General features: G+C 40.3%; 1 protein-coding gene across 35 annotated transcripts in view; it reads right to left on the reverse strand.

The window, feature by feature from the left end:
- The window catches only part of FHIT (fragile histidine triad diadenosine triphosphatase), a 1,451,597-nt gene that overhangs the window by 1,295,695 nt on the left and 143,645 nt on the right, over positions 1-12,257 (reverse strand). The window lies entirely within an intron of this gene.

The raw sequence follows: 12,257 nt of genomic DNA on the forward strand, positions 1-12,257 counted from the left end.
GTTCTCTCCCAAGAGTACATCCTATCAGTGGTGGGAAGTAGCTAAGAAGAAATGCTTTAAGTGTATGGGGGTTGCGGGGGATGCATACCAGGGAAGGGAGGACACATTTTATAATCCCACCTACATTCATGTCTGAACGCATGTCATAAGGCATTTCCACACACCCTGTGATTGGAAGGAACCACCTCCATTAGTGTACCTATGTCTTTCAAACAGACACCTAGCTGAGCCCACAAATTATAGTGCTCCCAAATGGCAGCTCTATTCTTCCAGGTGTACAGGCCAAACACCCTGGAGCTCATCAGCACACCCTTTCAGCCCGACTTTCAAAAGATTAACAAAACCCAACCATTTCTCTCCAAGTCCACCTCTACCTCCCAAATCAAGCCACCGCCTTGTCTTGGCTGGACGGCTGCAATAACTCTCTGACGGTCTCAGCTTCTGCCTGTGCTTCTGTACTGTCTGCTTCCACTCAGAAGCCTCCTAAAACCTAAGTCAGGTCACATCCCAACTCTGGTCAAAAACCACCTGTACCTTCTCATCTCACCCAGAGTAAAATCCTATGCAGCCCTTCCTGCTATGGTCCCCAGCTATCTCTCGGGGCTCTTCTCCATCGCTCCCCCTTGTATTTTTCCCTCCAGCCTGGCCTGCCTCCTTGCTTTCCTCCAACAGGCCTGGTGCGTTTCTGCCTCAAGAGTTTTGCACTTGCTGCTCCGTTTGCCAAGGATACTTTTCCTCTAGTGAGTCATATGGCTGCTCCTTCGTGACAGGTGCATCTTTGCTATGGCCCTGAGAGGCCCTCCTGCATCTCCCCATCTAACACAGCACACAGACCAGCCCCCACCTCCACCCCGTCACTCTACCCTGTTGAATAATTCTTCATGGCACCATCACTACGTGACATCATCTCATCACTTTCCTTTCTTCCTTCCCTCTCTCCCGCCCTCATTCCCTCAATCACTATCTGTCCCCCAATAGAATATAAGCTACATCAGAATAAGGGCATGGTCTATTCTGGTCATTTCTGTGCCTAGAATAGGGTCAGGTCCAGAGCGGGTACTCCAACTGCTTTGATTAAAACTCAGTCACCGCAGAGAAGCGGCCCCACACTGCAGAAGGAAGAAGCCACTGCATCTACAAAATGCAACTGCTTTGCTTGAGTGGCTTGAGCTCGATCTTCCATAACAGTGGGTGATCGAGGTCTAAACACATAATGATAGTGCTGGGGTGACAGGAAGTGAAAGTCTTTTACTCTTGAAGGAAAGCCAGATTTGATCATATGGTAGATTTGCTCAGTGGCATTTAGGTTTTATGGCTATAAAGCAATATTCTTATTTCTTACATTCTTTTCTAAGAAAAAAAACCAAAACCCAAAACTTTTGATCTGCTGGTCTGAAGCTGCACTCCTGAAACAAACATGTTACACTCAATTTTTGATAACACAAGGTTTATTAAAAGGTAGCTATTATATTACTGCAGAATAAGCTGTATACATGCAAAGATTTAGCATGCTGTCAAAAGGTTTCCTCACTGGAATGATAACTACTCCTAAAGCAGGAATGGTTTTGAGCATCGCATTTACCCAATTTAAACATCAGCACCTTTAATCTGTAAAATGAATGGCTACACCAGGCTAGCTCTGGCATTTGTTCCAACTTACATATTCTATAAGGCAGGCAGTAGGATCCAATGGAAAGGACTTGGGATTTGGAGGTTGAGATCTGACTCTGTCACTCACCAGCCTGACTGAATCTTAATTTTTTTCATCTATAAAACATTAATCACTGGAAATACCTACCTTGCACATTTCACCTTTCAATATCTTAAAATGTACACTTGGAGGATTACCTAAGATAGGACTCTGGGGACAGGGACCCCATGCATTTTGTTTACCAGGATGAGCAGAACACCTGACACCTTACAGGCACCTACATGCACTGGTGGGATGAAGGAAAGAATATATGAACAAACAGACCAAAAAACACTTCCCTACCTCCTGATTGTCAGGACTATTGTATGGCCTAAATACAGTCATATACGTTGTAAGGACTTACTAAAGCAATGTATGTTGAAAGAGCTTTTTTAAATTGTAAAGTTAATACAAATGTTAATAATTATCATCATAGATTTACCACACTTGCCCAGTTCAGCCTTGGATATCTTATTAATTTAATGCTAACCCAACCTGAAAGAAACTAGTATTTATTGAGGCCTTCTGATCTCCTAGGGATATATATATATAATTTGAGTCTTGTACCTTTTGAACCAACCCTACTATCTCAACCTAGTCACAAATTCTAGCCAGTAGAAGTCAGAAACTGCATCAAAACTGAACTCACAAATCAGTCAACAATCATTTAGTACTTAGTACATGCCAGCTTCTATACATGGTGTTTTGAAGGCATAAGCTCTAATATATATATATATATATTTAGTGTTTGGCCACAACCCCATGGCATGTGGGATCTTAGTTCCCCAACCAGGGATCGAACCCATGCCTCCTGCATTGGAAGGCAGAGTCTTAACCACTGGACCACCAGAGAAGTCCCTCATTTAATTTTTTAAGGTAGATTTTTTTGAGGTAGCTACAGCTATATTCCTCATTTTACAGATGTGGAAACAGAGAGTCAGTAGTTAGGTAACTTGCTCCAAGTCCACAGTTAGCAAGAGGCAGAGTCAGGATCTGACTGTCTGACTCCAAGTTCATGCTCTTCACCAGTATGTACTATGCAGTACATTCACGTAAATTTATCACTGAATGTGTGCTGAGTCATTTTGGTGCTTCTCTTTTTGTTTAAGGAAGAGCTGCTTTAGCACTCTATCAGCCTTAATTTTTCCCCCCCCAAAGTGAAAATCTATGTCTGGGAATAAGGGGAAATTCTAACAATGAGACAAGAGGGCAACCCAGCTAAGTAGGCAGGCCTCGTTTCAAGTTCTAATTCCTCATACTGGCCCTTCCGGTAGTGAGTGTCCCAACAGTGCTGTTATAACCTGGAAGGCAGTTCTGCCATCAGGAAGGCCAGTGAGAATACCCTGACAAGTCACTGGTCCCTTTCTCAGTAACCCAAGGACTACTGAAATTTCTTTTCAACTCTCTGCCTTTTCAGGGCAAACATGTCCACTTCAGTAGTTATGACCATCAGCTGACCTGACTCAAAGCAGTTCCTAATTAAGTAGGACTGCTGAACACTGTGAGATATGAAATCTCTTGCTGGTAAATTGCATACAGGCTGAAAGCAATGAGAATCTGTTTAGATATTCACACTGCTTTATATTCGGGGACCAGTGGTTATGAGACACTGAAACCAATCATCATTAGGATATCCCTGTCTTGGCTGCCAGAGAATAAAAGTCCCCACACAGAGCTACCTGCCCAGACTAATGGTCAGAAGGCTGATGAGGCATTCATGAGACTATGAATCAAAATTTACCAAACAAACAATGCCCTCAAAGGCCTTGGCTTCTAGATATTTCTGTTTGACTTTATCTTGGAACTAACTATGGAACAAGATGACTGTGTTTAGATGTCTTCATTAGTGGCCTATCCTTGGACAATTCTTCCAAGCAACCATCCCAACCTCATTTCTTTCTCAGAAAAATAAAGAGGTTCAAAGGATTATATTATAAAATATAAAATCCAGATACTGAGAAAAGTCAACCATATTAGTTGCTTTGCACTAAATATATTTGTTTCTATGGTTCTTTTCCTGGAAAAATTAAGTGTATATTATCAAGAGCTATCAACTATTCGGCCCTTATTATGTACTAGGTACCATGCTGTGAGCTTTGCATACATCCACTGACAGAGTTACATAGCCTGAGGTAGCCCAAGAAAGCCTTCTGTGCCTGGTCATTTCCCTGTTGTGTGTTCTCACAGCACCAAGTACCTCTCTGTCACTAAGCTTAACATAAACTCATTTGTGTGATTATCTGACATCTTCTCTCTTGAACTGAACTATAAGCTCACCAGCACTGTCTATTTTTGTTCCCCACTGTAACCCCAGTTTCAAATACAGGACTCGGCATACAGCTAGTGCTCAATAAACATTTGACAAACAAGTGATGGCAGCACATGGAGGTTACGACACCTCCCAGGTTGATATAGCCAGTAGGTGTAAGAGTCGGGATTTGAACTCAGTCTCCAGAGACCAGCACATGGTCTCTCTCTGGGCTGGGAGGCTTTTGCATCAAAATACATAAATCAAGGAACAAACAAGAGCAACTATTACTATTACCACAGCTTTGTACAGATATGAGAAGGCAAAAGGGGGTTTCTCTATGGCTATTGAGATATATTAAAGACTCACTACAGGGCTTCGCTGGTGGCACAGTGGTTAAGAATCCGCCTGCCAGTGCAGGGGACACGGGTTCCAGCCCTGGTCCAGGAAGATCCCACATGCTGTGGAGCAACTAAGACCGGGCGCCACAACTACTGAGCTCACGAAAACCACAACTACTGAAGCCTGTGCGCCTACAGCCCGTGCTCCGCAACAAGAGAAGCCACCTCAATGAGAAGCCCACGCACTGAATTGAAGAGTAGCCCCCCTCGCCACAAGTAGAGAAAACCCACACACAGGAATGAAGACCCAACGCACCCAAAAATAAATAAATTAATTAAAAAAAAAAAAAAGACTCACTACAGAATAAACATTAGTGGGCACAAAAGTATATTAGAGAAGTTTCAAGAGTACAGTGAAATCATGTCCAATCTTTCCTCAGGGTCTCTCTATTTCCTATTTATATTGTTTCAAGTTTATTATTATTATTATAACTGAACATTTAGGACCCAAGGGATGATGGCCAGTGGAATATGCCAAATTCTTAGTCCTCCAGCAAGTAAATCTAGCAACTAGTGTTTTCTTACCTGGCTCACAGGAGAAAATAAATGTGCATCCCTGAGTTGGTGCCTGGCATATAATAATGATGCCATTGTTGTTAATAACATTTATTCTTATTAATATTTGTCCTCCTGTGATTACTGGCAGCTAGCAGCCTGAGCTTTGGGCTCAGTCAGACCTGGATCCTGATTCTAACTCAGCAACTTATGTTTCTGTGAGGCATTGGCCAAGTTATATAACCTCAACATGTTTCCTCACCCATAAAATATGGATAATAATGCTATTTCACATAAGTGCTTGGCATAGAATCTGGCACAGAGGAAAAAAATCCATCAATGGTACCTATTTTCATCACCTTCCTCGTGATCACTGTTTAGTCAGGTGTGAATAGAAAGAGTCTTGCCTTGGAACCTGGAAATCTGATCTTTGACGCTTGTCTTATGAATGCAGAGCTGTAGATAATGGGTTTTATTTCAGGTGTTTCTCCACCCCTATCCCCCACCTGTGGTCCCATCCTTCTATCAAGGACCCAGGGGTCCTCCCAGTCTTGGCAAAGCATGAAACATACATTCACGGCAACCCTGCCAGAGATATCCAGGTTGGAGACCATTAGACCAGGGACTCCCCACCTACAGTAGCTCTCCAATGCATCTAAATTTATTTATTTATTTATTTATTTTTGGCTGCATTGGGTCTTTGTTTCTGTGCGCGGGCTTTCTCTAGTTGTGACGAGTGGGGGCTGCTCTTCGTTGTGGTGCGCGAGCTTCTCATTGTGGTGACTTCTCCTGTTGTGGAGCACAGGCTCTAGGCGAGCGGGCTTCAGTAGTTGTGGCGCACAGGCTTAGTTGCTCTGCGGCATGTGGGATCTTCCTGGATCAGGGATCGAACCCACGTCCCCTGCATTGGCAGGCGGATTCTTAACCACTGAGCCACCAGGGAAGTTCTCCAATGCATCTAATACACAGTTTTTTAAACTCCTTAACCTGCCATTCAAGGCCCAACATTATTTAGTCCAAGCAACTTTGTGCTTGACACCAGGGCTGAAAGATGCTTTTTTTCCCTTAAGAATAGCAGTGCAATCCAGTAGACTCACGGGGCATATGCCAATATAGCCTCTCCCTTTCCATCCACATATAAACTTCTCTTGGCTGTACTGTAGCAAATCATCTATTAGTTCATTCACAATTAATTACTGAGAGCTTCCCCTAGGTGCTGGGGATACATGAGAAAGAATGGTGATTTCATGTAGCCCACATCCTAGAAGGGACACAATTAATTTTATTATACATTAAATTAAATGTATAATAAATATACAATCACAACTGGAAATAAGTGGAAAACAAGGTAACCAACCTTAGATTGGAAGACAAAAAGCTAAAGCCTGGTGGATAGCTAGGAGTTTACCAGGTAAAGAGGAAGCACTATGTCTAGAGAGAACCTGGCAAAACACTGGCTTTGAAAGCCTAACAAGGAGTCTGGAATGCAGATAGTAAGGGAGAGCAGTGCATAAAAGGGGGAGAAACAGGCAGAGACCAGCTATTTGCTGGAAAGAAGATGAGGAAGATGACAGTAGCTAGACAAGGAAGGATGCCAGTAATGAAAAGAAAAGAAATGAACCTATTCCAGAGATATTCAGAAGATAAAACAGAGATAACCTGCTGACAGAACCGGATTTGAGGAAGGGGGCAGGGTGAGGATGAGGCAGGTAGCCAGAATGACTCTTAGGTTTGTGGCATGTGTAAATAGATGAACGAAGGTGCCATTTATTAATCTAGGAATTCATTCTTCAAAATGCCTTGAGACTGCTAAAAGGAGATGATGAGGAGACAATCACATTTAAGTTCATACAACTCAGAGGAAAAGTCGGGGCTGGACATTGTGGCTTCTGGGAAAGAATAGAGTCTGGGAAGAAGAGGGCTTAGGAGCACTGAATACAGAGAAAGACAATGCATTTTAAAATGAGAAATGCATGAATAAAACAATAGCAGAATTCCACAAGCTAAGAGCCAGGAATTTTTCTCTAGGACCAAAATCACCTCCCAAACAGCCAAAAGACCCTATATATCAAATGAACATATAGTCACTTTAGAATTTTATCAGCTGTACAAAATCAGTTGTATAATATTAACTCCCTCCCACCCACCAAAAAGTGCTGGCAAAGATAAAAGGAATGATTGACGGAAATTTTGGAATTTCTTTACATCATTTACAACAGGTAAATCAATTTTTCTAGTGTTTCTCAAACTTTCCTATGTGAAATCCCCAGAATAACAAAAGAGAATGATCCTAGGGTCCTGGCAGGGTACTATCTTAAGCTTTCCTCTCCAAATGAAAACAATTTTTAAAGCTTAGTCTAGTACTCTAAAAATTCATTCAAGTTGTGCGTGTGCATGCTACTGCATAATATATATATGTATTTATATATATAGTACATATATCCATGTGATACTTTTAATATATATAGGTGTAATTTAATACATATATAGGTTTAATACATATATAGGTTTAATTTCCCCAAATACTGAACTGAAAATAATGTGCTATGAATGTGCCTCAATTACCCTGTGACTTTGGGGATGCCCTTGTCCAGAGTTTTGCATGCAGTGTAGAACTCATTATCTAAGTTGAAAACCATGAAATTAATCTGAGATGGACTAAGGAGGTTTTTCCTTGGAGCAGGGACTAGACTCATGACCTATGGAAGTCACTCTTCATTCTCCCTAATCCTATAATATATATTAACAATAACATTAATATTAAATCACACTCAGTGGGGTTTTTTAATAAATTTATTTATTCATTTTTGGCTGTGTTGGGTCTTCGTTGCCGTGAACTGGCTTGCTCTAGTTGCAGTGAGCGGGGGCTACTCTTCCTTGCAGTGTGGGCTTCTCGCTGCGGTGCTTCTCTTGTTGTTGGACCATGGGCTTTATACGCGCGGGCTTCAGTAGTTGTGGCTCTAGAGTGCAGGCTCAGTAGTGGTGCACGGGCTTAGTTGCTCTGTGGCATGTGGAATCTTCCCAGACCAGGGCTCGAACCTGTGACCCCTGCATTGGCAGGCAGATTCTTAACAACTGCACCACCAGGGAAACCGCAGTGGTTTTTAAATTCAGTCACATGAGAGGTAGTCACTATGGCACATGGTAGCTACATGTACTATGAGGAAGTTACCATTTTAAAGACAAGGAAACTGAGACACAGAGAGGTGACAGAACTTTCCAAAAGGGGAACAGCCTATGAGTGCTGGTATCATAATTAGAACCCAGACAATACTAGTCTATGCCAAACTACTATCACCTTGCTTGCTACACGTTTTTAATATGCTCTTCTTGCTACTCTCACCAGTGGTTTATATTTAGTGTTAGTCAAAACCAAAAACTAAAAGGCACACTTCAAACTAGAGAAAACGCTTTATCTTCCTGAAACATAATATTATTTAACTGAAAAAATATCAGTGTGCAAATGGCACATTCTGGGTACATAAAGTCAAGTGCTACTAATTAAGTAAATGAGTGATGAATCATAATATCAACACTCATCATTAAATAAAATTGCATTTAAATTAGATTTACCAGATAGGTTCAGGACAAAAAGTACAATAAGCCAACTTTAAAGAAAGCTTCCAAAATTTTATTCTTTTTTTCCCCCTCAAATTTTCTTTTAAAAACTTGCAAAGGCAGAGGGCAGAGAGCAGAAGCAAGAAGAACTACAATCCTGCAGTCTGTGGAACAAAAACTAGATTCACAGAAAGATAGACAAGATGAAAAGGCAGAGAGTTATGTACCAGATGAAAGAACAAGATAAAACCCCAGAAAAACAACTAAATGAAGTGGAGATAGGCAATCTTCCAGAAAAAGAATTCAAAATAATGATAGTGAAGATGATCCAGGACCTTGGAAAACAAATGGAGGTAAAGATGAGAAGATGCAAGAAATGTTTAACAAAGACCTAGACTAATTAAAGAACAAAAAAACAGAGATGAACAATGCAATAACTGAAATGAAAACTACACTACAAGGAATCAATAAAGGAATAACCGAGGCAGAAGAACGGATAAGAGACCTGGACGACAGAATGGTGGAATTCACTTCTGTGGAACAGAATAAAGAAAAAAAGAATGAAAAGAAATTAAGACAGCCTAAGAAACCTCTGGGACAACATTAAATGCACCAACATTCATATTACAGTGGTCCCAGAAGGAGAAGAGAGAGAGAAAGGACCACAGAAAATATCTGAAGACATTAGAGTCAAAAACTTCCCTAACATGGGAAAGGAAATAGCCACCCAAGTTCAGGAAACGCAGAGAGTCCCGTACAGGATAGACCCAAGGAGAAACACACCGAGACACATAGTAATCAAACTGGCAAAAATTAAAGACAAAGAAAAATTATTGAAAGCAGCAAGGGAAAAACGACAAATAACATACAACAGAACTCCCATAAGGTTAACAGCTGATTTCTCAGCAGAAACTCTACAAGCCAGAAGGGAGTGGCATGATATACTTAAAGTGATGAAAGGGAAGAATGTACAACCAAGATTACTCTACCTAGCAAGGATCTCATTCAGATTCGATGGAGAAATCAAAAGCTTTACAGACAAGCAAAAGCTAAGAGAATTCAGCACCACCAAACCAGCTCTACAACAAATGCTAAAGGGACTTCTCTAAGTGGGAAACACAAGAGAAGGAAAGGACCTACATAAACAACCCAAAACAATTAAGAAAATGGTCATAGGAACATACATATCGATAACTACCTTAAACGTGAATGGATTAAATGCTCCAACCAAAAGACACAGGCTTGCTGAATGGATACAAAAACAAGACCTATATATATGCTGTCTACAAGAGACCCACTTCAGACCTAGGGACACATACAAACTGAAAGTGAGGGGATGGAAAAAGATATCCCATGCAAATGGAAATCAAAAGAAAGCTAGAGTAGCTATACTCATATCAGATAAAACAGATTTTAAAATAAAGAATGTTACAAGAGACAAGGAAGGACACTACATAATGATCCAGGGATCAATCCAAGAAGAAGATACAACAATTATAAATATATATGCACTCAACATAGGAGCACCTCAATACAGAAAGCAACTGCTAACAGCTATAAAAGAGGAAATCGACAGTAACACAATAATAGTGGGGGACTTTAACACCTCACTTACACCAATAGACAGATCATCCAAAATGAAAATAAATAAGGAAACACAACCTTTAAATGATACAATAGACCAAATACATTTAATTGATATTTATAGGACACTCCATTCAAAAACAGCAGATTACACTTTCTTCTCAAGTGCGCACGAAACATTCTCCAGGATAGATCACATCTTGGGTCACATATCAAGCCTCAGTAAATTTAAGAAAATTGAAATCATATCAAGCATCTTTTCTGACCACAACGCTATGAGATTAGAAATGAATTACAGGGAAAAAAATGTGAAAAACACAAACAAATGGAGGCTAAACAATATGTTACTAAATAACCAAGAAATCACTGAACAAATCAAAGAGGAAATCAAAAAATACCTAGAGACAAATGACAATGAAAACATGACAATGCAAAACCTAAGGGATGCAGCAAAAGCAGTTCTAAGAGGGAAGTTTATTGCTATACAAGCCTACCTCAAGAAACAAGAAAAATCTCAAATAAACAATCTAACCTTACACCTAAAGGAACCAGAGAAAGAAGAACAAACAAAACCCAAAGTTAGCAGAAGGAAAGAAATCATAAAGGTCAGAGCAGAAATAAATGAAATAGAAACAAAGAAAACAATAGCAAAGATCAATAAAACTAAAAGCTGGTTCTTTGAGAAGATAAAGAAAATTGATAAACCATTAGCCAGACTCTACAAGAAAAGGAGGGAGGGGACTCAAATCACTAAAATTAGAAATGAAAAAGGAGAAGTTACAACAGACACCGCAGAAATACAAAGCAACCTAAGAGACTACTACAAGCAACTCTATGCCAATAACATGGACAACCTGGAAGAAATGGACAAATTCTTAGAAAGGTAGAACCTTCAATGACTGAACCAGGAAGAAATAGAAAATATGAACAGACCAATCACAAGTAATGAAATTGAAACTGGGATTAACAATCTTCCAACAAACAAAAGTCCAGGACCAGATGGCTTCACAGGTGAATTCTATCAAACATTTAGAGAAGAGCTAACACCCATCCTTCTCAAACTCTTCCAAAAACTTGCAGAGGAAAGAACACTCCCACACTCACTCTATGAGGCCACCATCACCCTGATACCATAAACAGACAAAGATACTACAAAAAAAGAAAATTACAGACCAATATCACTGATGAATATAGATGCAAAAATCCTCAACAAAATACTAGCAAACAGAATCCAACAACACATTAAAAGGATCATACACCAGGATCAAGTGGGATTTATCCCAGGGATGCAAGGATTCTTCAATGTATGCAAATCAATCAATGTGATACACCATATTAAAAAACTGAAGAATAAAAACCATATGATCATCTCAATAGATGCAGAAAAAGTTTTTGACAAAATTCACACTCATTTATGATAAAAACTCTCCAGAAGGGCTTCCCTGGTGGCGCAGTGGTTGAGAGTCCGCCTGCCGATGCAGGGGACACGGGTTTGTGCCCCAGTCCAGGAAGATCCCACATGCCACGGAGCGGCTGGGCCCGTGAGCCATGGCTGCTGAGCCTGCATGTCCAGAGCCTGTGCTCTGCAACAGGAGAGGCCACAAGAGTGAGAGGCCCACGTACCACATAAAAAAAAGAAAAAAAAAAAACCTGCAAAAAGTGGGCATAGAGGGAAACTACCTCAACATAATAAAGGCCATATATGACAAACCCACAGCAAACATCATTCTCAGTGGTGAAAAACTGAAAGCATTTCCTCTAAGATCAGGAACAAGACAAGGATGTCCACTCTAACCACTATTATTCAACATAGTTTTGGAAGTCCTAGCCACAGCAATCAGAGAAGAAAAAGAAATAAAAGGAATACAAACTGGAAAAGAAGAAGTAACACTGTCACTGTCTGCAGATGACATGATACTATACACAGAGAATCCTAAAAATGCCACCAGAAAACTACTAGAGCTAATCAATGAATTTCACAAAGTTGCAGGATACAAAATTAATGCACAGAAATCTCTTGCATTCCGATACACTAATGATGAAAAATCTGAAAGAGAAATTAAGGAAACACTCCCATTTACCATTGCAACAAAAAGAATAAAATACCTAGGAATAAACCTACCTAGGGAGACAAAAGACCTGTATACAGAAAACTATAAGACACTGATGAAAGAAATTAAAGCTGATACTAACAGATGGAGAGATATACCATGTTCTTCAATTGGAAGAATCAACATAGTGAAAATGATTATACTATCCAAAGCAATCTACAGATTCAATG

The sequence above is a fragment of the Pseudorca crassidens genome, chromosome 10 (genome assembly GCF_039906515.1).
Source record: "Pseudorca crassidens isolate mPseCra1 chromosome 10, mPseCra1.hap1, whole genome shotgun sequence".
Classification (NCBI taxonomy): domain Eukaryota; kingdom Metazoa; phylum Chordata; class Mammalia; order Artiodactyla; family Delphinidae; genus Pseudorca; species Pseudorca crassidens.